This window comes from Protopterus annectens, chromosome 8.part0 (genome assembly GCF_019279795.1).
Source record: "Protopterus annectens isolate FY-2018-M chromosome 8.part0, PAN1.0, whole genome shotgun sequence".
Taxonomy (NCBI): Eukaryota; Metazoa; Chordata; order Ceratodontiformes; family Protopteridae; genus Protopterus; species Protopterus annectens.
The window spans coordinates 760,492,073-760,519,457 of record NC_056741.1 but is presented as its reverse complement, the minus strand read 5'-3'; positions in this window follow the sequence as shown (position 1 = coordinate 760,519,457).

The window sequence follows — 27,385 nt, the reverse complement described above, 5'->3', positions numbered from 1 at the left end:
TATTATGTAAATTAAAAACTTAAAACTTTTCTGCATTTAAAACAGCAAAATATTAATCTCTGTTTACTGCCCTCTAGTGGCCAAACTGTAAAAGTGCAGGTGGAAATAGAAAAAAATAAAGTACAAAACTGTTACCATATAACAAATAATTCATAATCTAGCCACTCTCATTTTTAACACTGAACTTATACTTACATTCTCATTAAGTCCTGGGCTGCTGTTAGCTTCCAGGATTAGTTGCCAGTACAATTCACGATACTCAGTTTTGCATTCCCAAGAACCCTACCTTTTGTACTTTATTTTTCCTATTTATGCCCACCTGCACTTTTATGCTTTGGCCACTAGAGGGTAGTAAAGCAAGATTAATATTTTGCTGTTTTAAATGCAGAAAAGTTTTGATTTTAACTTACTTATTATTTTTTATATGTAAAATGTTTTATATGCATCAACTTCTAATATTTGTAAATATTTATAAATATAAAAGTTTCTTATCTCATATATAGGATGCATTGTTTATTTGTATCATCTCTTATATTCAAGAAGTACTGTGATTACTTTTTTTAATTTTTGTAATTTTTTTTTCCAATAACTTTTTATTTTATTTCACAAATAACAAAGCATTACAAACAAAAAAAACTGTGATTGAGTAACAGAGCAATACATGCAATAGTGAACAAGAAAACAAAAAATAAACTACCTATACCTAAAGCTAACTAAATTATATACATAATTTACAAGCAAAGGTGCTACCAGACAAATAAAATCCATTGGACAAGAAAATACAAAGTTATAAGGGATATCAGTGGATCTCCGAGTGTGACAAGGGGGAGGGATCTCTGCAGTAAACAAGATGATAGGCTACAAGATGGATTACTCACAAAGAATTTGATCAAGTAAACATTTCCATAATTTTTCAAAGTAAGCTTTCTTCTTGGGCCCATTTATGATAAACTTTTGTGCAGAGATATATTTCAATGCCATCTCCTTAAAACCCTTCCAGCAAAGTTTAGTGCGATCCATCCAGTTTTTAGTGATGTATAATCTGATAAGAGAGTGATTAGTACATGCTGTTTTAACTTGGGTAGCTTAGTGATGGGGATATGGAGAATGGCTGTTTCCCAGGAAAAGGTAGATTTGTGATAGCCCATTTTCTCGAGGCGTACTTTTAAAGAACACCAATGTTTGTGGGTATGGTTGCAGAGTTGTTTTAATGAGGGTTTGACTGTTATTGGATGGTGTATAATTGATAGGTGGAGTTTTTGATATGTAAATGTAATAGTTTTATCTGGAATTTTATCTGAAAAAGTTTTGAAATAAAAACATGGTAATTCAGTTAAAGCATTACGTTTTTTGCTGGTCTTTTAATAAATTTCTTATTTCTCACTGGACATACTGTTTCACAAGTGCTTTTGGATTTTATTGAAAATACCTTAAGGTAATATATAATATTATACCTGAATTAACAGCAATCCATATTCAAATGGAACATAGTTAAAAGACAGCCAATACAATATGAAGAAAAATGATAAATTAAAAATTAAATCAATCTAAAATACTTGCTTTATTTCTTCAATAAACAGTTAATGTTAATACCATTATTAATACTTGGGAAAACATTAGTTTTCAGTTTTACCTCCCATCAAAGTTCCCTGACCATTAAATGCTTCTCCCAGTTACCCAACAAAGATCCAATCTGAATTTTTTCCAAGACAAAAAACTTGAACCTGTCAAAATTTTAACATGTCCTAACATGCTTTGGTAGAGCATTGTTAATATTGCCCACGCTAATGGCATAAATGTCCTCATAAATGCACCCCCTTAATGAGCGCTCAGTCTTAGCAATATAGAGAGATTACAAGGGTGTTACAGTCTATTCTTTACATGTGTGTAGAGCCTTACATGATGGGAGGGTGGCTTAATGGCTAAGGTGTTTGCCTTTCAAACACAAGGTGCAGGCTTTGAGTCTCACAATGGATAATTGACTAGGCTTAAAATGTCTCGCAAGGGCAGTTAGCTTAGTACTAAACTATGAACCTTGATATCATCGAAGTGTGCAAGTGTTCCCCAGTGAGTCTCAATGATTTTCCTAATCTGTGGTAGCCGAATAGAAAATGTAAGAGTCAAACTCTGCTTGAAAAAATGTGCTATAGAGATTTTACAATACCACCTTGAAAAATAGGAGAAAAATGAACAACCCTATCACTGATAACTTCTTGTTTTTTCTTATCAGTTAGGTGCACAGAGTAACCCCTGTCCAAAAATAGTCCATGTGATCATCAAAATTGGTGTCCTCTGAAACCAACCTCAACACTCACACCCTTTGCACTTTTACTGCCTAATTTTCTGTTTGAAAGGGTGACAACTCTGTTAATGTAAGCAGCCGTTGGAAAATGTATCCTTTCTAAAATATTTAGAGAAAATACAATGGTTAACTTCATTTGTGTATAAGATGACATCCAAAAAAATCAATGCTACTAGGGAACTTGTGTTAGTAAACAAATAAAAACGATTACTTTTGTTCAAAAATGAAATAAATTCCTCTGGCAAACAATTGGTTCCCTCTACAAAAAATATGTCCTCCGTATAACGTAAATAATTTTTCCAACTAGTAACATACCTAGATGGGAAAAAGGCATTATGTTCCCAGTATAACAGCACCAAATTGGTTTAGATTGGGGCACATGAAGCCCCACCATTACCACCCTGTTTCTTCAGTGATAGCATTCATCCTCAAAATCAACAAAATCGTTGTTCAGAATAAGTTCCAGGGCTTTATTGACAATATGAATATCAGAATTGTTACTGTGCAAGAACTCTGTTAGGATTTCCCCAAGCCAATGTAGGCCAATATCTACTGGGATTACTGAAAAAAAAGATGCTTTGTATCCAAAGTAACAAAAATAGCATATATAGAATAATTGACCTTGTTAGTATTCACCTAAAAATGCCAAGAGTCTTGCAGCATATATGGAAACTTATCTAAACACAGCCTAAGTTTCCAACCAACAAATTTGTTTAGGGGTTTCATTTTGGAACCTCTACTTGAAACAATCAGTCTTAAAGGTGGATCATGGATGTTTTTGTGAACTTTTGGGATGCCAGAAATGTTGGGGACTCTGGAGCTAACAACTTTAAGGATAATTGTACAAACAGACATTTATCTTATGCTGTGAAAACAAATCCTATAACCACCCATCAATCTTGAGATAATTGATATGAATCTGATTCACGGAAACATTTTCATAGGTATGACCTTCATTTAAGAGATTTAACATTCTCCCCACATAATCTGTTTGTACCATTAGTACAACATGCCCTCCCTTGTTGTGTTTCTTAACCCATGTTCATCTATCCTCAGATAGTTCCTTCAATAGGGAATGCTCCCTGTAAATTAAAGCATCAAAGCTCCCGTTATTTGTACCTTGACATAGCCTTCTTAGACTTCTTTCTACTTTCCTATCAAACATGATAAACACAGGGTTCAAGGGGGTGTTAAATATACTCCTTCTAACCAAATACCCCAGTTAGGAGTCTCTTTCCTAACTGTCAATAGTAAAAACAAGTTTAACTTTTGGACAAACAAGTTAAAATCCAGTAACAGTTGTACACAGGCAAACCCATATAACTGAACACTAAATCCTTTGGATTTTGTTGTTTTGTTTGTTGTGTGGTGTGTTTGGAGAAGTACAGCCTGCCAGTATGTCTTGGCTTTTGATTCATTCAGGAAGGGCTTTAATGTTCAGAAACATGAGTCAATTTGTTAGGCTGAGCAAACTTCCATTGTGTCAGGTATGCCTGACAAATCTATGCATATATCCTGAAACACATGAACTACAATGCAGTGTTTGACTGGAAATAGGAAGCAGTTCATGCATGAAATAATTTCCCTTGCACTATGAATTGTGCCAATTAATTCTTACTTAGGCCAGCAAGATGTAACAGTGTAGCTAATTAAGAAGGATAACAACTAGTTTTTTTTTCCCCTAGACATAACTTTTGGCATCCACATTCCATTTTTTTTTTAAATAAAAATGTATTTGATGACATACTATCTCACTTGGTGAAAGATATAAAAACTCTGATATTGAAAAATTATTATAAACATCGCCTTATTGAATAAGGCGATGGCCTTATTGAAATGTTAGCACTCGTAATGTTGAGTGCCAATAGACCAAAAAAAAAAAAAAAAAGTAGAAAACTCAAGAAAAGAGCAAATTTCAAAGATTGTACTTCTCCTTTAAATTTCTGCACGTCTTATGAGGGGGCAATTCTCCCCACACCCCCCACATTTATATATGTCAACTCTGAGATCACCAAACCTCAAGGTAAAAGAGAATATTCCCAGAAATGGCCATCTTGGACTTAGCTTATATAAGTTCACTTTTTCAGTCAATCGATCTATGTGTTTCGGGACTCGTTCTAGCAGGGTCTTACATTTCAAATTGTTATTATTATAAACCATAGGACCACAGACAATTACTGTATTTTGTACAATTGCAATATACACAAGATGGCAGTTACTGCAATAGGCACCAGAAAAGTAAAATGTGGTCACTTCAATATGTGTTTTTAAAAAACAGAATACAATTTAACAGAAAGACTGGCTAAGGAGTTTAGTGTATTTCCACTCCTTTACTAAAATGTTCAGTTTATGTATCACATCCTTAGCTCACACAGCTGGAGTCCTTCAACTCTAAATCTTCCTTTGTTAGAAACCAATGAAATGAAAGTCTATGATTCTGGCATGAGTGCCTGGATAATGACCAGAAATTAATTATGTACCAGATAATGAATTAATACATTGCTGGGATTTGTCAAGTACGTTTCCCTTATCATACTGAATGCATCCTGCAGGTGAAAAAAATTATATAGCTCTTCTGAAATAAGCAGATAATTGTTTTTGGTTTTTAGTATTTCACACTGCAGTTTACTATTAGTGATGAATTTGCACTTAGCAATTCTGCACAGAGTATTCTTTTCACATCATAAAATGTAAAAATGCTCCATACCATATTTTTAAATTAATTGATTTGTTAAAAACCAATCAAAAGTAGCTGGTTGCTCACACTGTATGCATGTCCACTTACTGTTTTTTGGTTATCATTCTAGTCTGTAATGGTTCTGGTACTTTAATGCATAATGTTGTTAAAAGAGCAGCTATCAAAATGCATAAAGATGCAGTCAAACTAATATATGATGATGATGGCAGATCATTGCCACTAGAGAAATGTGGGCATTTTTTTTAAATATCTTCACATTTCCAAAGTCTGACCTAAGTACTGCTAACTATATATATATTTTTTTCACTTAGTGAAGTTGAAGTGCTTCCTTTCATTGTTGCACCTACATGACAGAGTTTTAATTGTAGCAGTCGGGTTCATCTTTAGTTCAGTCTCATCTTGCTTTGCTGCTTTACTTCTTGCTCTGTACAAAGTGGATGTCAATCTATTTTGACAAGCTAATTAGTCTGGAAGACTAACTGATATTTTTCAATCACATTGTTTTATTTAAGGGGTATCCTAATGCAGCTAAATTTCTGTTACCACCATCAGTTTAACTAAACATTTTATTTCTGCAGCAGAGTTTTGTAGGTCAGAGACCATGGCTAATTATTACGTTACACTTTGAACCTCTGTTTTGATTTGTTATTTTATGAAGCAGTTTGTTAATTTTATTCACCTAAGCAGATGATGAAACTGATTAATACCTTACCATTTCCTGTCTGATCAGTGATAGGTCATTTTGCTGCAGGATTATTTAATCAACTACTTTGAGACTTGTGAAATTGCTACTGCTTTTCCTTGCATTTACTGCAGCAGTTAGTTGTAATGTTCTAGACTGATATACCGTCCAGTGCTTCATATCAAATTTAGGCCTTTGATCTGAGACTGGAATGTTTTATGGCAGTATGACATATAAATGCACAGTTTGCATTTTTGATGCTTATCAGGAGGGAGAACAACAAAATATTGTGAGGTGAAAGTAAATTTCATTTGATAACATAAGTGGATTTGCAAAATAAATTTGAATATTTGATCTTGTTTTATGAATTATGGTTGGAAACTCTGTAACACATTTCCGAACACTTTGAAATGTTGGGACTCAGAATCCTGCTTCTAAGAATTTGGGGACTGAATGACCAATAATCCGTACTTGCAAATGTTAGGTTAGAGTTGCCATTTCTCAGACTATACCCTTTTCCCTAAGATGTGGTGATCTCAGAGATGGTAGATAGATGGATAGATACATAGATAGTTAGATAGATAGATAGATAGATAGATAGATAGATAGATAGATAGATAGATAGATAGATAGATGTGTGTGCCTGTTTGTGTGTGTGTGTGTGTGTATATATATATATATATATATATATATATATATATATATATATGGGTCTAGGACACATGCTCGACTAGCATATTCCCGAATCACAAAACATCGAACACACATACACAAAAGCACGTCCATGTATGTGTAGCTCAAAAAAAAAAAATCTATGTTTCTGCCCCCCTGCACCCCCCACCCCCCTACTTTATTATTCTCACTCCAAGATTGCACTACAGTGGGGAAAAGGGAATTTTTCCCTTACCCGCACTATAGTCCGATCTACGAAACAGGCACACATACACAGGAGCGCTTGTCGATGTTAAGCGCTTTCGTGTATGCGTGTTCGATGTTTTGTGATTCGGACATATGCTAGTCAAGCATGTGTCCGGATCCCATATATATATATATATATATATATATATATATATATATATATATATATATATATATATATGGGTCCTATTTGTTTTGTCGATAGTATGGTTCATTGAACCGTATTTTGTCAAAATTACTTTAGCAAAAGTGCATTTTGTCGAAAATGCACTTTTGCTAAAGAAAACAAAACAAAATAAAACATGCCATTTGCATGTACCATTAGTTGTACATTAATGTATACTGTTGATGCACAATTAAGGAAACTCTTGTTGAGACCGTAGTACTGTGAGGATAAGGGAATATTACCTTTTCCCCACTGTAGTGCGATCTCAGAGTGAGAATATTAATGTGGGAGGGGTGCAGGGGGACTTACCCCCCTGCAAAATACTGTGTACTGTGGCATTTTTTTTATTTAGTTTTTGTTTATTCTGCGAAAGAACATTTCCGATGGAATGCACTTTCACGGAAGTGAGTTTGGCAAACTACGATTTGATGAACCGTACTTTTGATTTAATAACGTAGACCCATATATATATATATATATATTTATATAGATAGCTAGATATTGTAGCTGCATTTGTATATATATCAGCTGGAGGCAGTTATCCCCCTCATTGGAGGGGTGTGCAGAAGAGATTTAAAGAAAAATAATAATGTTCGATATTCACTCCTCCTGTATTTTTGCTAATTTTTTTCTGGGTTTTGAGACTTGTTATTCAAGCCCTAACATTTTCATTGGAAGCCCTATTGCCTGTTGCTTTATCATTTTGTTTGGACTTGTTCTATAGCTTAGTCAACTATAGATTGAATAGTGCAAATATTTATTAGTTTATAATTGCTTTGCATCTCTAGGCTGGTTTTCAGTTTGTTTTTTTGTTTTTTTGTTTTTTTAAGAAAACCAGTTTTGTGTGATCATATCTGTATACACTAATGTTTTGTCATGCAATTTTGTAAACATAGCAAGATATGTTGACTTTGTGGATGAGACATAGGCAATGTTTTCAGCTCTGTCCTACACATTATAAATAACATTTAGTGTATGAATATCCATATTTCAAGTTTTTGTTGAATATTGTGACATAGTCATATGGGTTTCTGATACTTGGAAAGTCTTATGGTAGAAGAGGTAAAATTTTCAAAACAAAGTTACAGCTTTGTTCTGACTACAGTTATGAAGAAAGGCTAGTTTGTAATCTTCTGTTAAGTGAGTGGTGAGCTCCACCTGTGAAAACATTAGGAGGTTTGCTAAGATTTCATAGTGTTGCTGCTCCTGCGCTTTGCGCAGCCTTGCTTTTTAACGTTTGCAGGGGACTGCATGTCTGATTCTCATTCTCAGTTTTGCTCATACCCTTGCAGATCTCTTAAATAGGAACTGTTACTTAGTTTCCATGTTTCCACTGTTCTTTGGTAGGAATTACCTGTTTGATACTCATTTTTTAGGCAGAAACACTTGAGCCAATTGTATTGATTTTTGCTGTGGGGCTATTTCGCAGGAGTCACAGACAAGTGCTGTGCAGGAACATTATGCTGATTTTCAAGGAACAACTGTCCAAAGAGCCACAGAGCTTTTGAAATATGTTGGTGTTAGCCATGCACATAAATATGAACTGTAAGTTCATGTATACAGCATATGTGCAGCTGTAGTGCCAGCTATTTGTTGGTTGCTATGCTGCTTTTCTTGTGTTAGATGAGAGCAGGATGCAGCTATGCTGTGCTGCATGCACGTGAAATATTCCTATAACTGAGATGGTTAAGGCTGAACATACCTCAGTATCCAAAGTAACGGGTATATAATGCTTCGCCCTCAATTATATTTGTGGGTGGCACAGCTTGAGAAGTTCATTTACAGTCTGCCTGTCCACATGGAAATGGTCTGTAGTTTTCTGGTCTCTGAGCTGGTAATATATTGGACACTGTCTGTACCTCATTTGTTGGTGTAGATGGCCACAATATGCAACAATGTAGGCACTGGGTCTGATGGCAGCTACTAACACATGCTGTTCTGCTATTGTGCTAATACTTCTAATACTCCTAGCCTCACTCCCACCATATATGATACGGGTCTTGGTGTTCTAAATGGGTGGTGCCCTGCCACAGTGAAACCATTCTGCTGTATATGTTACTTAATCATGCCACTATTTTGGGTGTCATCATTTGCATGCATCTTGTTGCTGTCTTGCCTGGGATTTCTTATTTGCATGTTATTATACACTTAGTATGTGCTTCATGCCTTGCTGTTTTGAACTTTGTGTGTCCATGTGTGTGTCTTAGAATTAATCATACCCTGTGCACTACCACTACCCACACTATCTGGACTGTAAAATACTCTGCATGCCAACGGATACCAGCTATAGTATTGATTTGTGTATCCTTAGCTAACGTTGAATTTATTTTAAAGGTGTCACTTAGGTGACCAACTAGTGATTTGGTGCACAAGGTGAGAATAAAACTGCAGATTTCCAGCTGCCAGATCTGCTCAGTATAAAATAATGATACTCCTGCTTGGCCACACAAATATAGAGCATTCATGTTTAATTTTAAACTGGTACTGATACCTTTATTATATCCTTGGACATTAATATCTAGCCAGAGGCAGCTTTAAATAAAGCACTTGTCTTTTTATAATGATGATTTTTGGGGTGGCTGCAGTGGTTAGCATTGTTGCCTCACAGCAAGAGGTTCTCCCATTCAATTCTTGGTTGGGGTGCTTTCTGCCTGGAGTCTGCATGTCCTCCCTGCAGTCGCATGTGTTTCCTCCCGCATTCCAAAGACATGTAGCAGCAGGTGAATTGGACACTCTAAACTGGCCCTAGGTGCAAGTGAGTAGTACAGATGAACTACTGCAGCAGGGCTAGCCACCTGGTGGTATAAACCTTAGATTGAGATGATTGTCACTATTGAAGTGGCAACTTGAAGATATGTGCAAAATGGAAAAAGGGGTTGAGGATAAAGAGATGGACTGTGAAAACATATTCTCAAAGTCCCTCATCAAAACAATAAACAGGAATGATGTAGTACCCATTTCCACATTCAACCTAAGTTAACAACTGGAAGACGTTCTTGTGCCTCTATTGCCAGATATTGTTAACCCTTGCACTTTCAAATACTGGCTATCTTGCTCACCACAATTGTCATTATTTGCAGTCTATCAAGCAGACATGCTGTCTGGGCTGCCAATCCTATGTACTATTTTAAGCACATTGAATGGAATTTTACATTTATTGTTCAGCTCTTTGCATGTGTAGTTGGTGTGGCTCTTAGTTTGTACTTTCTATAAAGCATTTATTGGAATTAACAGTTTTATCACAATATGAAACTGCTTCAGAGGTATGGTGGCCTGGGAATAGCTTTGGCAACCATTTTGTTATTATACAGTTAGCCAGTTCCAGCTGCTGTACAAAGGCATCCTTTTCAGCTACTTCCATTGATACTGGGATTTCTAATCCTTTTTGTAAGGCCTGATTTTTTCATTTCCTTTATTTGTGATCACTTTTTATATATACTACACTGTCTTAATTAGTTTCTCTTTAAATTAACAATGTTGTTCTAGTTTTCACAATTTTGCTACATATTCATAAATGATTGAATTTCTGATTTATTTTGCTTTGTCTATAATGATTAGCTATTGTAGATGTCTTTGGATTCAAACAGTAGTGCAAAATAGGCATACTCCTTGAAATGAATCATATTCCAATATTTATTATGCCAGCAAACTGAGCAGCAAGCCTTATTTCCTAGGACATATCGCATTAAGTAAAGTTGAAACTTGCTTTATGTTTTCCTCATTGTTAGCTTCAACTATACTCTTTCAATAAATAATCATTCATCAATACTAGTACTAAAAGTGCAATTCAACATTTTGTTACTACATTAGAAGACATATGCCAATAATGGGTACAGATTTTTACAGAATACAAGTCTTATTTGCCCTTCCTTAGATCCCATAGTATTTTTTCATTACCATACTATCGCTCGTCCAGTCAGGATAAAATACATGAGTCTTTGTGGGTTCTGTTCAAGCAGTTTTATTATGTACAAACACATTAGGATTGAGCTTAAGAACTTTAGCTTAAATAAACTTATACACAAGCTACCTATTACACTCATACATAATCACCCTCTGGCTGCACTCTCAAAATGGCACTGAAGCTAGCACGAGCTTGCTATTTATATGCATATGCCGACCTTGAAATGCTTCATAAAGGTACTGCACACACACACACACACACACACACACACACACACACACACACACACACACACACGTACGCACGCACGCACACACACACTATTCTACATCTTCTCTCTTTGAGAAATCAGTTATGCAATATTGACAACATTAATCGACACACAATCAATACAAATAATTCTTTGTCATGCAATTATACAGAACTAAATGCATATAAACAATTATGTCCAGGTTGCTGTGTATTTCACACTAGGTCTGGACATATGACCAAATTGTGTGACATAGAGATTAGAATTAGGTCTAGCAGCTGTGACTACCTCTGCTGAATGCTCAACCTTAGGGACATCAGGAACATCATCAAGAATGGAAGTAGAAGTTGACACATTCTGCAACAAGAACCTTGTCTGGGCTGCTCTGAGATCTAGAGTCTGTATCACAGAAACAATGCTGAAAATACAGGAAAAAATATCTGTGATTTCTCCTGTAATCCACACCTTCAGATGCTACAAGGTAGGATCTCGGCTCAATAATCAATACGGTCGACAAATGTTGCTGTTTGTATCCTCACTGTCACTCCTTCTCCTCACTGTCACTCCTTCTTTCAATGGATGAGGAAATCTGCTCAATTTATCATAACTGGACTTCTGAAAAGTATGCTTTCTGAATAATTGGTCTCTAATTGTCCTATTGTTCTTAACTTGAGACCTCAACAAACTGGAACTAATAGGCAGTGCTGTTCTGGTTTGCCTGTATAGAAGTCTCTGAGCAGGTGAGCCAAGTTTATCATCACGGGGTATGTTTCTGAGACTGAGTAAATTCAAAAAGATATGGGTATTATCATCCTTTGACCTCTCAAGTAATTGCTTTGCACTCTGTACTGCACGTTCAGCTAGTCCATTCGACTGTGAATATTCTGGACTACTAGTAACATGTACAAAGTCCCATTCTTTTGCAAATTTCTGAAACAACTGACTAGTAAATTGAATACCATTATCAGAAACAACTTTGCATGACTACCTTGCACTGAGAAATGACGTTTCAACTTGGTAATAGTAGTAGATGTTAGATTAGGTAATAAATCAATCTCAAACCAATTCAAATAAGAGTCTACCAACACTAAGCTACTACAAGATAGAGCAAAATCCTTAAAAGGTAAGACACCTTTGATCACTATAAGTAAAAAACTAAGAGCTCTCATAAAATCATCCAAAGCAAATTTTGAGAGAAAAATAGCTAAAGACTCAAAAGACAATCATAAGGCCTTCTTTAGCTATGTTAGAAATCTGGGAGGAAACTCCCAGATATGCTCAGAATTAGTTCAAAATGATGTGAAGATTACTGATCCTACAGACATTGCCAACATACTGGCTGACAGGTTCAGTGCAAACTTCTCCCAAAAGGAGAGATATCTATACCAAACGATTGTAGCCCCCCAAACATCTCTAACGCCCAGGTGAGAACTGCTCTCTCCAAGCCAAAAAACACAGCATCCATGGGACCTGATGGTGTCCCCGGCTGTGTGCTCCACGAACTCAACGAGGAATTAAACCCACAGTTAGGACAGCTGTTTAATCGTAGTCTCACCTCTGGATACGTACCCAGGGAGTGGCACACAGCGACTGTGGTCCCACTTCACAAAGGCAGTGTCTCCACCGACCCTGGAAATTACCGGCCCATTAGCTTGACAAGCCTTATCTGTAAAGCCATGGAGAGGATCATAATGGATCTCATAAATAAAGACATAGGGAATTTGCAGACTTTGGATCCAACCCAGTTTGGCTTTGTCAAAGGCAGATCATGCCTTTTAAACTTGGTTGACTTTTTCGAAACAGTCACCAAGGCCATTGATGAGGGAAAGGCAGTCCATACAGCCTACCTCGATCTGGCGAAGGCCTTCGATACAATACCCCACTCGGGTATCATTGAAAAACTCATCAGCTTAAATGTTAACCCATACATCACAAGATGGGTTGCAAACTGGCTGAGAGACTCAAAGCCTGTCACAAGTGGTGTCCCACAGGGCTCAGTCCTGGGCCCACTCTTGTTTGGCATCTACTTTTCCGAAGTACAAGCAAACACAGGAGGGTTATGGCTGACAAAGTTTGCAGATGACTGCAAACTGGGTGCCGTAGTCGAAAACACATCTGACACAGATATCCTTCAGAAGGGTCTCACAGAAACGGATAACTGGTGCCAGAGCCATGGCCTAAAGTTAAATGCCAAGAAATGCATAGTCATACCCTTCAGGAAAAACAAGGTTACCCCTAGCTACCATATAGGTGGCAATCCACTGAGCACAGAAGAAGTTATCAGGGACCTGGGGACCCAGGTTGACAGTAGCCTGTCATTCGACACCCATATTGCTAAAGTAGTTAGGAAGACCTTCTACATTGCCCACCTTATCATGAAGGGATTCACATCTAGATCAAGGGAGGTCATAGTCTCCCTATACTCATCACTCATCAGACCAATGATTGAGTACAATGCCCCATTTGGAATGTATCTGACCCGACACTTGCAGCAGCTGGAGAGGCCACAAAAGTTCCTCACCAAAAGGATAAAGGGTCTCAAAAATCTGACTTATGCTGCCCGACTGAAAGAACTCCAGCTCTATTCAGTCGCTTACCGCTTGCTCAGAGGTGACCTGTGCCTGACATACAAGGCCATGTCAAACCCAGATTTGATGAACATGCTTCACCTCAAAAAATCTAGATCCATCAGAGCCACAAGGGCGGGAGACTTAAACCTCGACACGGCTATTAATAGGACGTGCTGGATCGATAGATTCATCACCCAAAGACTCCCTATGCTGTGGAACAAAATCCTGGTATATGTGAGGCAGAGCACCTCGCTGGCCTTGTTCAAGAGAAATCTTGACCAATGGATGGGAGATCGCAGATATACCCCAGGGATTACCTCAGTGTCACTGCTCGACAGAGGCACAGCAAAATAATGGGCATAGTTCCCCAAACTAAAGGGGTGGCGTAAGCCACAAAACTATGGGGTAGGCTTGTAAATGTCCTCAGGCAGATAGCCTAGTATGAACCTATGAACCTATGAACCTATGAACCTAAGTAATGCTGATTGTTCCACTCGAACATATCAATGGCTACTTTTGACCAAGTTAGTTCAGGAACTTGACTTAGCTGAAGTGGTTCTTTCTGCAAATGTGGTTAAGTACTACTGCATACTGAACAAGAAGAAAGCGCTTTATCAATGTCTTTTTCTAGAGAAGGCCAAAATACTAGTTCTCTCACCCTTCTTTTGGTAGATGCAGAACCTGGGTGACCACGATGCAAAATTTGGATATACTCATGTTGTAAGGAAGCAAAAATAACAATTTTAGGACCTTTGAAAATAATGCCATCGTCCATCAACATCTCATCTCTGTAAGGAAAATAAGTTTGCACTTCAGGTGTTATACTAGGTTGCTTTAATGGCCATCCAGCATTAATGTAGTGGCTGAGCTTTATGCAAAACAGCATCAGTCTTTGTATGATCTCTCAGCTAATTAAGTCTCGTGGTAGAAAAATAAAGTACTTCCATGAAGTCAAAGTCAAAATTCTCTGCATGAAGCTGTTCTGTTGTATTTCTGGGTGATCTGGATAAGGTATCAGCCAGCTAAAGAAGTTGACTTTTGTATAGACCATTTTGAAGTTGTACTTTTGCAATTTGTGCATCGTTCTTTGTAATCTCGCTGGAACTAAATTCATAGGCTTCTTTAGAATAGTAACTAGAGGTTGGTGATCATTTTCAATCTGAATAGTTCGACCGTAGAAATACTCATGAAACTTTGAACATGCAAATACTATTGCCAAAAGTTCTTTTTCAATTTGAGGATATTGCATTTCAGTTTGGATAAGAGTTCTAGATGCAAAGGCTACTGGTCTGCCTTCTTCTGGTGAAGGCCTTTGATACAATACCCCACTCGGGTATCATTGAAAAACTCATCAGCTTAAATGTTAACCCATACATCACAAGATGGGTTGCAAACTGGCTGAGTGACAGAACCCACAGGGTCAGAGTTGCTGGCGCCATGTCAGACTCAAAGCCTGTCACAAGTGGTGCACCACAGGGCTCAGTCCTGGGCCCACTCTTGTTTGGCATCTACTTTTCTGAAGTACAAGCAAACACAGGAGGGTTATGGCTGACAAAGTTTGCAGATGACTGCAAACTGGGCGCCATAGTAGAAAACACATCTGACACAGATATCCTTCAGAAGGGTCTCACAGAAATGGATAACTGGTGCCAGAGCCATGGCCTAAAGTTAAATGCCAAAAATGCATAGTCATACCCTTCGGAAAACAAGGTTACCCCTAGCTACCAAATAGGTGGCAATCCACTGAGCACAGAAGAAGTTATCAGGGACCTGGGGACCCAGGTTGATAGTAGTCTGTCATTCGACACCCATGTAGCTAAAGTAGTTAGGAAGACCTTCTACATTGCCCACCTTATCGTGAAGGGATTCTCATCTAGATCAAGGGAGGTCATAGTCTCCCTATACTCATCACTCATCAGACCAATGATTGAGTACAATGCCCCATTGAATGTATCTGACCCGACACTTGCAGCAGCTGGAGAGGCCACAAAGTTCCTCACCAAAAGGATAAAGGGTCTCAAACATCTGTCCTATGCTGCCCGACTGAAAGAACTCCAGCTCTATTCAGTCGCTTACCGCTTGCTCAGAGGTGACCTTTGCCTAACATACAAGGCCATGTCAAACCCAGATTTGATGAATATGCTTCACCTCAAAAAATCTAGTTCCGTCAGAGCCACAAGGGCAGGAGACTTAAACCTCGACACGGCTATTAATAGGACGTGCTGGAGGGATAGATTCATCACCCAAAGACTCCCTATGCTGTGGAATAAAATCCCGGTATATGTGAGGCAGAGCACCTTGCTGGCCTTGTTCAAGAGAAATCTTGAGCAATGGATGGGAGATCGCAGATATACCCCAGGGATTACCTCAGTGTCACTGCTCAACAGAGGCACAGCAAAATAATGGGTATAGTTCCCCATACTAAAGGGGTGGCGTAAGCCACAAAACTATGGGCTAGGCTTGTAAATGCCCTCGGGCAGATAGCCTAGTATGAACCTATGAACCTATGAACCTATGAAGAATAACTGCACCAAGACCAAATTTTGAAGCATCATAGGAAAGTTACTGGTTTATTAACATCATAGTATCTTAATGTAGGTGGGGTGGCAATTTTCTGGTTAAGGTCTTTAAATACTCTCTGGTGCTGTTCTAACCATGGTCAGGTAACATTTTTGCATGTCAGCTCTCTCAAAGGTGCTGTCAACTCACTGAAGTCTACTATAAACTTGCCTAAATAGTTGACCATACCAAAAAAACGTTGTAAAGCCCTGAACATTATCTGGTGCTGGCATCTGAAGAATGGCTGCTTGCTAGGACGGGTCTGGCCATAAGGCAGTGCTAGTGAATAAATGACCTACATATGTAACTTCTGGTAGTCTGACTTTGCACATCAGAAGATTGAGCTTTAGGTTCACTTCACGTGCTCTGTCTAGAACTTTCTTAAGGTTTCTGTCATGCTCTGCTTCACCATTGAAACCAACCAATAAATCATCTACTATCATGGCCCAAGGATAACCTGAAAAAATTTGCTTCATTGCACGATGAAAGACTTCACTTGCAGAATTCATTCCAAACAGTATCCTGAGGAATCTATATCGGCCAAATGGGGTACTGAAAGTAGTCAGTAATGAAGATTTGCAATCAAGCATCACTTGCCAAAATGAACTTTTGTATCTAAGACAGTAAAAACAGTGGCATTTGCATTAGGCTGCGACTTCCTTTACTGTGTGCATTGGATGATGCAGTCTCTTTAATGCTTTGTTCAAATCTCTTGGATCAATACATATTCTGATTTCGTCTGAGCCTTTTTTGTGAGCTGCTACCATGGACAACACCCGTTCAGTTGGTTCTGTAACTGAACAAATTACACCTTGCTGCACCAGTTTATCCAACTGAGATTTAACTTTATTTTTCATAGCTATTAGAACTGATCTCTGGGTCTAACTTCATAGAATACACAACTGGAAGTTTGCCCAACTTGTCATTGAAAACATCAGTATACTCTGAGAAAATGGCTTCAGTAAAATTGGAACTAAGATATGTGCTTATATGATGAACTTCTTTGGTAAAAGAAAGGAAATTTATTCTCAAACTGTCTCTGAGACCCAGTAATGACTGCACAGGGCTTCGGACTACATAGAATAACAAGCTGTAACAGTTCCTAGCCAAATATCTAGGGTTGCCAGCTGTCCGGTTTTTGACCGGACTGTCCGGTTTTCTGACAAATTGTCCGGTTACAATTTTCATTCAAAACCGGACATGTGAAGTCCGGGTTTTGAATGAGCCAAAATTAGGGACACCTTGTGGGGTAAACATAGAGGTGAATTTTGTCTTTTTGCATAGGTGCCGGAACCATAGAGAGAGGGGGTGGGGCTTTTACAGGTGCAACCTGCAAGACTTGGAATGTTTTAGGACCCAACGGAGGGCTCACGCGTGTGCGTGCATCATGATCAGACGCAAACGTGAATTTTAAAAAGTACGCGGGTTCCCTATCAACACTAAGCCTGGTATTAGAGTCATCCACCCATGGTAAGCAAACTCCGTTTTATGTCATAAAGCCTGTAAGCAGCTTTGTTTTTTTCTGAAGGCAAGCAGTGTCCGTTTTCTGAAGTGTGTGGCTGTGTAATACTTGTGAGGAATATTACCTTTATTGTCGCAGGAAAAAGTTGTGGTTCGGTGATGTTACTACCTTCCAATGTGGCTACGCTTGTCTTAGCTACGTATGTAGCAGTTCAAAGTGAGAAAAGAGATCATTGTTATTATTTTATTTGTTTGGTGGTGCTGAATGTAAATATGAAGCAAGCAGACAAGCATTTAACCTAACGTGTCTGAAACTGCTCTTTTAGACTTCTGATCATACAGACCGGATGAGTGTTTTCTGCTTGTAAGTGTCTGTCGGAAGTTTTAAGTAGTTGGTCAGTTTGAAAATAATTTGCTTGCTTTTGTATTATTCTGGCTATGCATTTGTCATAATACAGTCTCCATGCACTCGGAGGCTTATACTGTCTGGTCTTAAGTTGTTACAGTAGAGAGCCATTTGCTGTTGCTGCGCTACCAATTAAAGTCAGTGTCAGTTGTGTAGGTGGGTTTAACTTTATCATGATATGGCAAATACAGTAGAAGGGATTCCTTCTTTGATGATGTGAGAGTTCTTGCATATTACAACTGTTTTGCTGCAGCTTTAGACACTGCAGACAGCATATGTCTTCCTACCAGAGTACTGTGATGAACTGAAAGGCTGGCCATATGGACATTAAGCACTGAGTGCATTCTAAAAATAGCTTTCTTGTGTTTATGCTTCCATTATGGTGTCTGAAACTAATATGAAAGCACATTTGTGTCATTTTAAGTGTACCTTTAACAATTGCTATTATGAATGTGTGTTTGCATGTTTTTTATCTGGTCAGGAAATGGTTGCTGATTTAACAAGTCACAGCTTATCACAATAAGAGTAACCCACTAAGGGTACGTTGAATAATTGAGGCTGTATTAGTTGTAGAGAGCAGCTTTGAGAAATTCACACTGTATGTTGAATATTGTGGATTTACACTGATGCTTACTTAAGGTGCAGAATTCCAAGGATAACACGATTCTGGATGTAGGCTATAAGACTTTTATAAATAACACTCCACTCCGCAGAAGTTACAGTAAGAGCTGAATTCATTTTACATTTATAGCTGTGTCTGCATTGGCAGTATTTTTAAACAGTAGTATGTTGCTTATTGATTTATAGCATTTTGAGATGAAAATAACAATGGAGTAGCTGTGATTGTTCTATGTAATTTTGCTGTTTACTGTTATTTTGAGTATGCAAGAATAGCAGAAAGTGTTCTAGTAATTGTACTGTAATAGTAATTGTAGTGTGTTAAAAGTGGAATAGAATGTTATTTATAGTGTTTTCCTTTATCATTGTGTACTTCCTTCAGAAGACTTACAATCAAGCATTTGGTTAAAATTCAGTTTTCAAGTTAATTTTTTGATTGTGGTTTTTTTCACTCACTGAAGATGTAGCTGCTGTTGTAGAACATGAGATTGCAAATTTAAAATTCCATAAAATGTGCTTAAAGGTTAAAGGTCTAATCAGATTAAGAATTTGTGCAAAAAAGGAAGTGCTCTACTTTTGACTGATGACTGATCTGAATAAACAATGTAGTAGAGCATGATGTTTTTATAATGTTTACCTTTGGAGTGGCAGTTTTTTTAATATTATCCTATACTTCTGAGACCAAAAGTTTAAACTATCAGCGGGTTACTCTGCTGCATTGTAGTGGTCTGCAAAGCTGGGAATGGATTACTAATCACAGTTTATTGAAAACTTAATAGAGTTTATAGTTTTATTGGTAAGGAAACAGACTGTCAGTGTTTGTTAAATTGGCATGCATCTGGAACAGAAAAAGAGGGCGTTCCCATCAGCTGATGTCATGGTGATGTCATAAATGGGTGGGGCATTGATGGGAGAGGGGGTGGGAATGGGTGGAGTTATGGGTGATGCGAGGGGCGTGATCTTAGTCCGGTTTTAGCCACAAAGAAAGCTGGCAACCCTACAAATATCATGAAAGCACTACCGAGCCTTCAGTTTGAATTTCTTCACCTCCATAAGCAACAAGTTTCACACAACTAGCCACACTGAGTTGTTCATTAGTTCTCACTTTAGCAAATGTGTCTGCTGACATAACATTACACTTTGAACCAGTGTCTACTTTAAGCAAGGTGGTTTTACCATTGATCTGGACAGTACAAAACACTTCGTTCTTTGCCAGCAAATTTACTGCATCAGTCTTTTCACCAATTACTGATACACCATCTATGCAAAAAATAGAATTGCATATCTCTATATGATCAACTTGTTTTTTCTTCTTTATAACTGTGTGAGGTTTACTTGATTTGCAAAACTTTTGAAAATGGTTCTATTTTTTACACTTGTGGTATTGCTGACCAAATGCTAAGCATTTTCCTCTTTTAGACTCATGATTGGCACCACAATTGTGACAGTTAACAAGAAAGCTGGATTTGGGTTTTGCTGACTCACCCTTGTACTGCACTGAGCATGTCCTTTTCTTAGAACTTGCAGGAAAACTATGGGTTTTACCTGGGGTTCCTGCAGGGGTGGCAAGTGCCATGTGCTTAGGCCTGCTTCTGCTGGCCACGTGTTGCATGCTGTCTACATTTGCTCTGGAGCCTGCTGAAACCATTCTCATCACTTGCAAGCAGACTAGTATACCTTTCTGTAATTTCATGGATTTGACAAATCTCAATAGCTTTGCTCAGCATTAAATCACTGTCAAAAAGCAAAATCTTTCTCACTGAAGCACTGTTAATACCACACACAAGCCTGTCCTTTATCAAGTCATCTTATAAGTCACCAAACCAGCACATTTTAGCTCTGAAGGCTTTTGCAAGCATACACGAACACGCACACATATACATATGCCAGAAATTTATGCCATTATTTGTAGCTATGCCCAATAGCACAACGAGCCTCTGAATAACTGAACTTTGCAAAATAAGTCTCTCGGGCACTGTAATACTGTTGAAATCACTGTACTGTAAGAAATCATCTCTTCTCAGTGTAAGAAACATTTCAAAATAATCGCACCGTATGAATAAACTGGGCAGAAGAACTTCAGAGTAAAAAACATTTCAAGTAACTGCACTTTACAAATAACCAGTACACAGCACACTCAAACTTTCCTAAAATGGCGGTACTTTGCTAAATAGCTCCTTACAGTGCAAGAAACACTCTGTAATGGTGGCACTTTGCGACTAGATACACCCAGCACAAGAAACTTTTTGAAATGGCTGTGTTTTGACTGTACTTCATGAAATAGTTGCACTTTGCACACAAATAAACAGTCTGGAATAAATGCACAGTAATAAGCACACACTGTAAGCATTTTTACATACTTTGAGATACTTCGAATAACTCTAGTTATGCCCTGAATACAATGTGAAAAAGTAGTTACGCCAAAACACAGTACTTTGCCAGAAAACGTGCAATCTCCTTGCTTTATTTGTGCTTAATGTGCCCATTTTGCCTTTATTATATTTGTTTTGTTCATTTAATCTTTTCCCATGCCCATTATACTTTTCTTGTGCTTGGTTTACTCTAAACATGCCCGTTTTCCTTTAAACGTGATTAGTTTGCAGTTCTGAGGTAATTCCAAGCCCTTTATGTGTTTTTCTGATAATCAATTTATTAAATATTTTAATTTTAAACATCTTGTTTAATTAATGAACCTTTTGTACCTCTTGCTTGTTTAATAATCTGGTCTGTTCCTGTGTAATGCCCCATTTTATCTTTTTTTTAAATAAATAGTTTGTGCAAGTTTTCATTTCCTTTGGTTTGTTTCTGGCCCTTTTTCATTTCTCTTAGTTTACCTTCACTGTCATCTCTGCACCGCATAGCTCTAAAAAGCAGTCCTAGTCCTAAACCCTACTACTGACACAAGAAATTATAGGCCCATTAACTTGATAAGCCATTTGTAAGACCACATATCATATTATAACAGAATTAATAAAGATATTAAAAATCTAATCAGGCTGGATACACATCAGTTTTTTTTTCCAAATATTGGCTAAAACTTTATCTAGTCCCTTACAGCCTTTTTTAGGCAATGTCAGATTGACAAACCTACCGATGTAGCAAATGGAACCCAAAGAAACCTAAAGATATTACTGCTCAGTGGTAGGAGCCTAAACAAGAAACTCTACACCCTAGAAACTTTCCTCACTCTGGAGAATACAGGCATCTGCGTCATTACTGAGACATGGTTTACATCCAAGAAAGTACTCTGACAATGCAAGGCTTCAGTGCACTCTGCAAATTTAGACCATCAGCTGCAAGACAGGGACAAAAGGTGGAGAAGGCTCAATCTATATTAGCAACAAACATAACTATATGTTGGTTAACTAGGGCTATGCTCTGGAGTTTATCCACATGCAAATCACCATAGAAAAAGTCCTATGCCATATCCTAGCAAGCTATAGGTCACCCTCTATGTCCCTAGAATCCCATAACTTGTACCTAGACCTACAGAAGACAATCACCATTAAACCAAATACCCCATTCATGGGACACTTTTAACTACCACTCTGACTGGGAAACATACTCAGCCTCATACTTACAGGCACAATAATTCCTGGACTTCATTAACACAAATAACATTGAACAGATAGTGTGCACACCCACAAGAGGTTCAAACATACTGGACATGGAGACCACCCCCTCCCATTGTCATGTCTTTACTGGTGAGATCAGATGACAAAGCTGTCTCCTTTAAAATAAAAATCATCTTAGTAACTCCAGTAAACTCTGTAACAGTTAAGAACTATTCCAAACAAACTACATCCTATAAGCAATAGTTTTGCAAAATTCAATGCCAAACTCACAGCAGCCTACGCGGAATTGTTCAAAGAGGCCCTGTACGACCATGTAAATGTTGTATAGAGGCTGCTGTATCTATAGAGGTAAGCCCAAAACAAACTCTAAAAACAAACCACACTGTTAGAAGCCTATCTTTAATAGGGTATACAACAAAAGGAAAATCGCTATGGCTAAAATCAGGAAGAGCAACTCCCATAACCATAGGAGCTCTATAATTAAACTAAAAAGGAAACTAAGAGGACTAATTAAGTCAAACAATCAATGCCAGTTATGAGGTTAAGATAGCATCACAGACCAAAGACAACCACAAGGCCATCTACGGCTATGTCCATAACCTCAAAGGCAGCACACATCAGTGTGCCAAACTGGTGGTCAGTGGTGCTACTTTCGCCGAGCAGAGCGACATAGTGAATTTGCTGGCTGACAAATTCAGCTCTGACTTTACCCCCACTCTGCTCTGCTTCCCCTCATAAAATAGCTATTAGCATCATGACTATTAACAAGGTGCAGGTCGTGGCGGCACTCACTATGGCTAAAACACAGCCTCAGTGTGCCATGACAATGTCCCGGGATGCCTCCTAAATACCATGAAACATGACCTATAAGGACCACGAGTCACTTTTCAATTATAACCTCAAAACAGCCATTGCACTATGAGAATGGAGGACTGTAACAGTTATCCCATTTCACAAATGTGAATCATCAACTGACCTCAGAAACTACAGATCAATTAGTCTGACTAGTCTAATATGCTAAGCCATGGAATGAATTATAATTGAAAGGATCAACAAACATATGGGCAACCTTCAGACACAAGACCCAACCCACTTTGGTTTTGTCAAGGGAATGTCTTGCCTACTAAACCTGGTGGACTTATTTGATAAGACCAGTGAGGCAATGGATGAGGGGAAAATGGTGCCTCCTACCTGGACTTGGCTAAGGCATTCAATACAATATCCCAAGGTATACTTAACAAACTCACCAAACTGGGCATAAACCCCTGTACAACTCACTAGATTTCCAGCGGTTCACATATACGAACCAGAAAGTCAGGATTGGTGATATCACCTCCACTGCTCCATGCTGGGATCTCTTCTATTTGGCATCTACTTCTTGAAGGCAAAGGCTAATAGCAGGGGCCTTTGGATGACCAGGTTCATAAACAACTGCAACTTGGGAGCTATCATAGATTTCTCCCATGACACAAACATCTTACAAGAGAGTCTAACACAGACAAATGACTGGTGCCAAAGTAATGGATTAAAATTCAATGCCAGTAATTGCATTATAGTGTTGTTTGAGAAAACTGCCACCAAGGCTAATTACTGCATCAATAAGACACCAATAAGAGTTGACCCAGTAGTTAGGGATCTGGGAACACATGTAGACATAATCTGACCTTTGACCAACATGTGGCCAAGGTAGTAAGAAAATCATTCTGTCACACAACCTTTAAGTAAGGTCATGGTATCCAGTTCCACGGAAGTCATACTTCCACTTTATTTGTCCCTTATCAGACCCAGTACTGAATATAATGCCCCTTCAGCATGTACCTGACCAGACATATGCAACAGTTGGAATGCCCATAAAGGTTTATTTCCAGGAGAAACTAGGGTATAAACACATTGTCCAGTATGGATCACCGTAAAGCCATATTTCTATACTCTGGTTAATGAGAGGCAATCTACGTCTGGCATACAAGGCATCCTTGGATCCAGCTCTGATGGACCTTTTGCACACTGACAATATAGACAGCATCAGAACCACTAGATCCAAGGATTTAAATTTTGCTTGCAACATACATAGAACATGCTGGTGAGACAGATATATGTCTCACAGGATCACCATGCTCAGGAATAGGATCCCATTCATGTGAAGCAGAGACCATCCTAACCATGTTTATAAGTGTAAGCTTGACCAATAGATGGGAAATCAGAAATTCACCCTGAGACTGTCACCTAAGTCTCTGATAGACAGAGGCAGACAGTAAGGCCAAAACTAATATAACCCCCCCTCCCTCCCCACCACCATCACATAACTTCCAGAAACTTCCTAACTAACATACCTCTTTCTAATAAATTCCTATGATATACACATCTGGGTTGGATTGCATGGCTAGGCTTATAAAGGCCCTTGTGGTCATTAGCCTAGTGCATACCTATGAGCCTATGAACCTATGATAATGACTGCAAACTGGCAGTCTTTGCCAAATCCCCCCTGCAAGAACTTACATGTTGTAATGCAAATGGGCTTAAATTAAATGCAAAATAATGACACATTGTCATATTTGTCAGGCAAACCATTACTTTTAACATACAAAATTGACAATACCCCACTTCAAAATGAAAATGTAGCTAGAGACCAGACAACCTATGTTAATAAATTTCCTCTCCTTTGATCACCATGTAATGTTGCATGCCAGGAAATCCTACTACTTGGTGCAGTGGATTACCAAGTAATGCCATCCAGATCTAAAGACATTACTGTAGCCTTGCATTCAGTATTAATCAGGCCAATTATAGAATATAATGCCACCTTTGATATGTATCTTGCTAGACATATTAAACAGTTGGAAAGACCCCTGAGGTTTCTAACAAAGATAATGACAGCCTTAAAATCCATAAGCTACCAGAAAAATCTAGAAGAACTGTGTCCCATAGGTTCTTCAGAGGAGATGTATATCATGCCTTCTGAACAATCAGGGACCCAATAGTCTAGGATCTCTTGTACCATCACAAATCCAACATTCCCACAAATACCAGAATAAGGGATCCAAACCAGCTTTAGCAGGTCAATAAAACAAGGTGAAGAGACAAATTCATTACATAGCATCTTCCTCACCTCTGAAATAGACTCCCCTGCAGATAAAGCTGTGGGATACATTATCTTCCTTCAACAAGGGTCTATATTAGAACACCGAACCTTCAAAATTTCGAGTGTTCTAATAGCGACCCATTTTCAATGAATGCTGAAAATATCAAAGAAACAGAAAACCAAATTTTTTCCTAGGGAAAGAATTCAGCTGACTATATCTGTTGCTTCGGTATTTTCAGCTCTGTGGTGGAAAGTTACGGGTCGGGTTCAGGTAAGTGTGCGATTGTGTGGACGTGAGGGTTAGGACAGGGTAGGTGAGTTAGGGTTAGGGCACGGGTGAGGTGACTGTGCGATAGTGACGGACCTTAGGGTTAGGGTTTGGATTAAGGTAAGTGGATAGTTAGTGGTGTATGTATAGTTTAGTGTAGGGTTAGGTGTAAGAGTTTAGGTGTATGTGTGTGGATTGCTGTTTGTTTGGTGTGCTTGTGTTGTGTGTATGTGTTTTGGAACAGCTAATTTTTTCACTATGAAAAAATTCAGTGTTCTGTATGTTCGATGTTTTAAATTTTCGATTAATAGGGTTCAATATTAGAACACTCAAAATTTTCAACGTTCGATGTTCTAATATAGACCCTTCAACAAGACCTGATAATTGGATGGGTATTCATAACTGGACTTGAATGTCTTAGTTCTCCGTGAGGGGTAAGTACAGTGTATGGTGGGAAATGACAAGGTATAATGATCACAACACACAATAGCCTTGAGCTTTCTGTGATTTCTATTATTTCTCCGCCGGATTCATGAAGCTCAGCGCAAGTCCGGCGTAAGGCTTGCGCCGGCCGTGCGGCGTAGATGTGGAGTAGTCATGCCATATGCATATTAATGAAGGCGCGCAGCCACCACAGCCACGTGCATAGGAAACGTGCACGAGTGCAAGGGGCGTATCGAAGTTGTGCAGGGAGGCGTGTCAATGTCGGCTTTTGAGGCGCAACCTAAACTGCTGAATATTATATTCCGCCAGCAATAGTAATCGTACCTATCAGTGTCCGTGGAGACTGAAACATATGCAAAGCAGAGTCCCTGCGAACAGAAAATGAAGACTCAAACACAAATGCACGGTAGGGAATAATGGGTCTCTACCCATGAACAAATGACAGGAAAACCGTGTGCCTGTAGTCCAACATAGTGTTGATAGCTATACCATGTGGAAGTGAAACGTATCAGATGTTAGCGCGCCGCCAGTAGGTACGTCCAGTCCAATGGAGAGGGTCACCAGCCAACCCATAATTTGAGGGAGGGAACATAGCTGTGCAGATGTGTCCATAACAAAATACACGAGGAGAAATGTAGATATAGGTAGTGACCGTATGTCTGAATCATATCCCACAAGCCATGTAATAGTCACATACAAAAGGTGTGTCCGTATTTCACATACCAAATGTGATAGGAAATAGCATACACATGTAAACAAAACAGAAGGAGCATATAAACGAGCCATAACAACATGGACACATGTAGGCCGAAAGGAACAGTATGATCCGTACCGTCGACCAAGATTACCACCTGTCCCACTTTGCGAGCGACAGTCCCTCTGTGGGCAGATGTGTCCTGACACAAACATGTAAAACTGGCAAATGTCCAGAGAATATAGGACATAATTCCTCCATAGACGTCATGCAATAGTTGCATTAAACATATTTCACTGGACGTATAATACATAAATGTCATAACAAACAGAATAAGATACTGAAATGCTACAAGAATAAGCTTAGATATAGGCAAGAATTGTAAGTTCTATCTGCCGAACTGACCGTGGGTATGTGTTGGCCTGTAAAATATGCTGTGTTCACCGCAACTGTCACAGTAGGGTTGTCACCCTTACAAATGGCCAAAGTGGGACATGTTTGGTACAGACATCAGACTGTACAGGCCGACACATACCCACGGCCAGTACAAAGGACAGAACATAACTGTTTTGCCTACAGAAAAGCATATTCCTGTAGCATTTTAGTTGCTTATTCTGTTTCTCATAACAGTCAGGTATTTCAGATACAGAATTAACTGTTTAATGCAACTATCACATAAAATATAAGAAATATGTTTGTCCTAAAATCTCAGGACATTTGCCATGTTGACAATTACATGTCAGGACACAACTGCCCAAAGAGGGACTGTCCCTCGCAAAGTGGGACAGGTG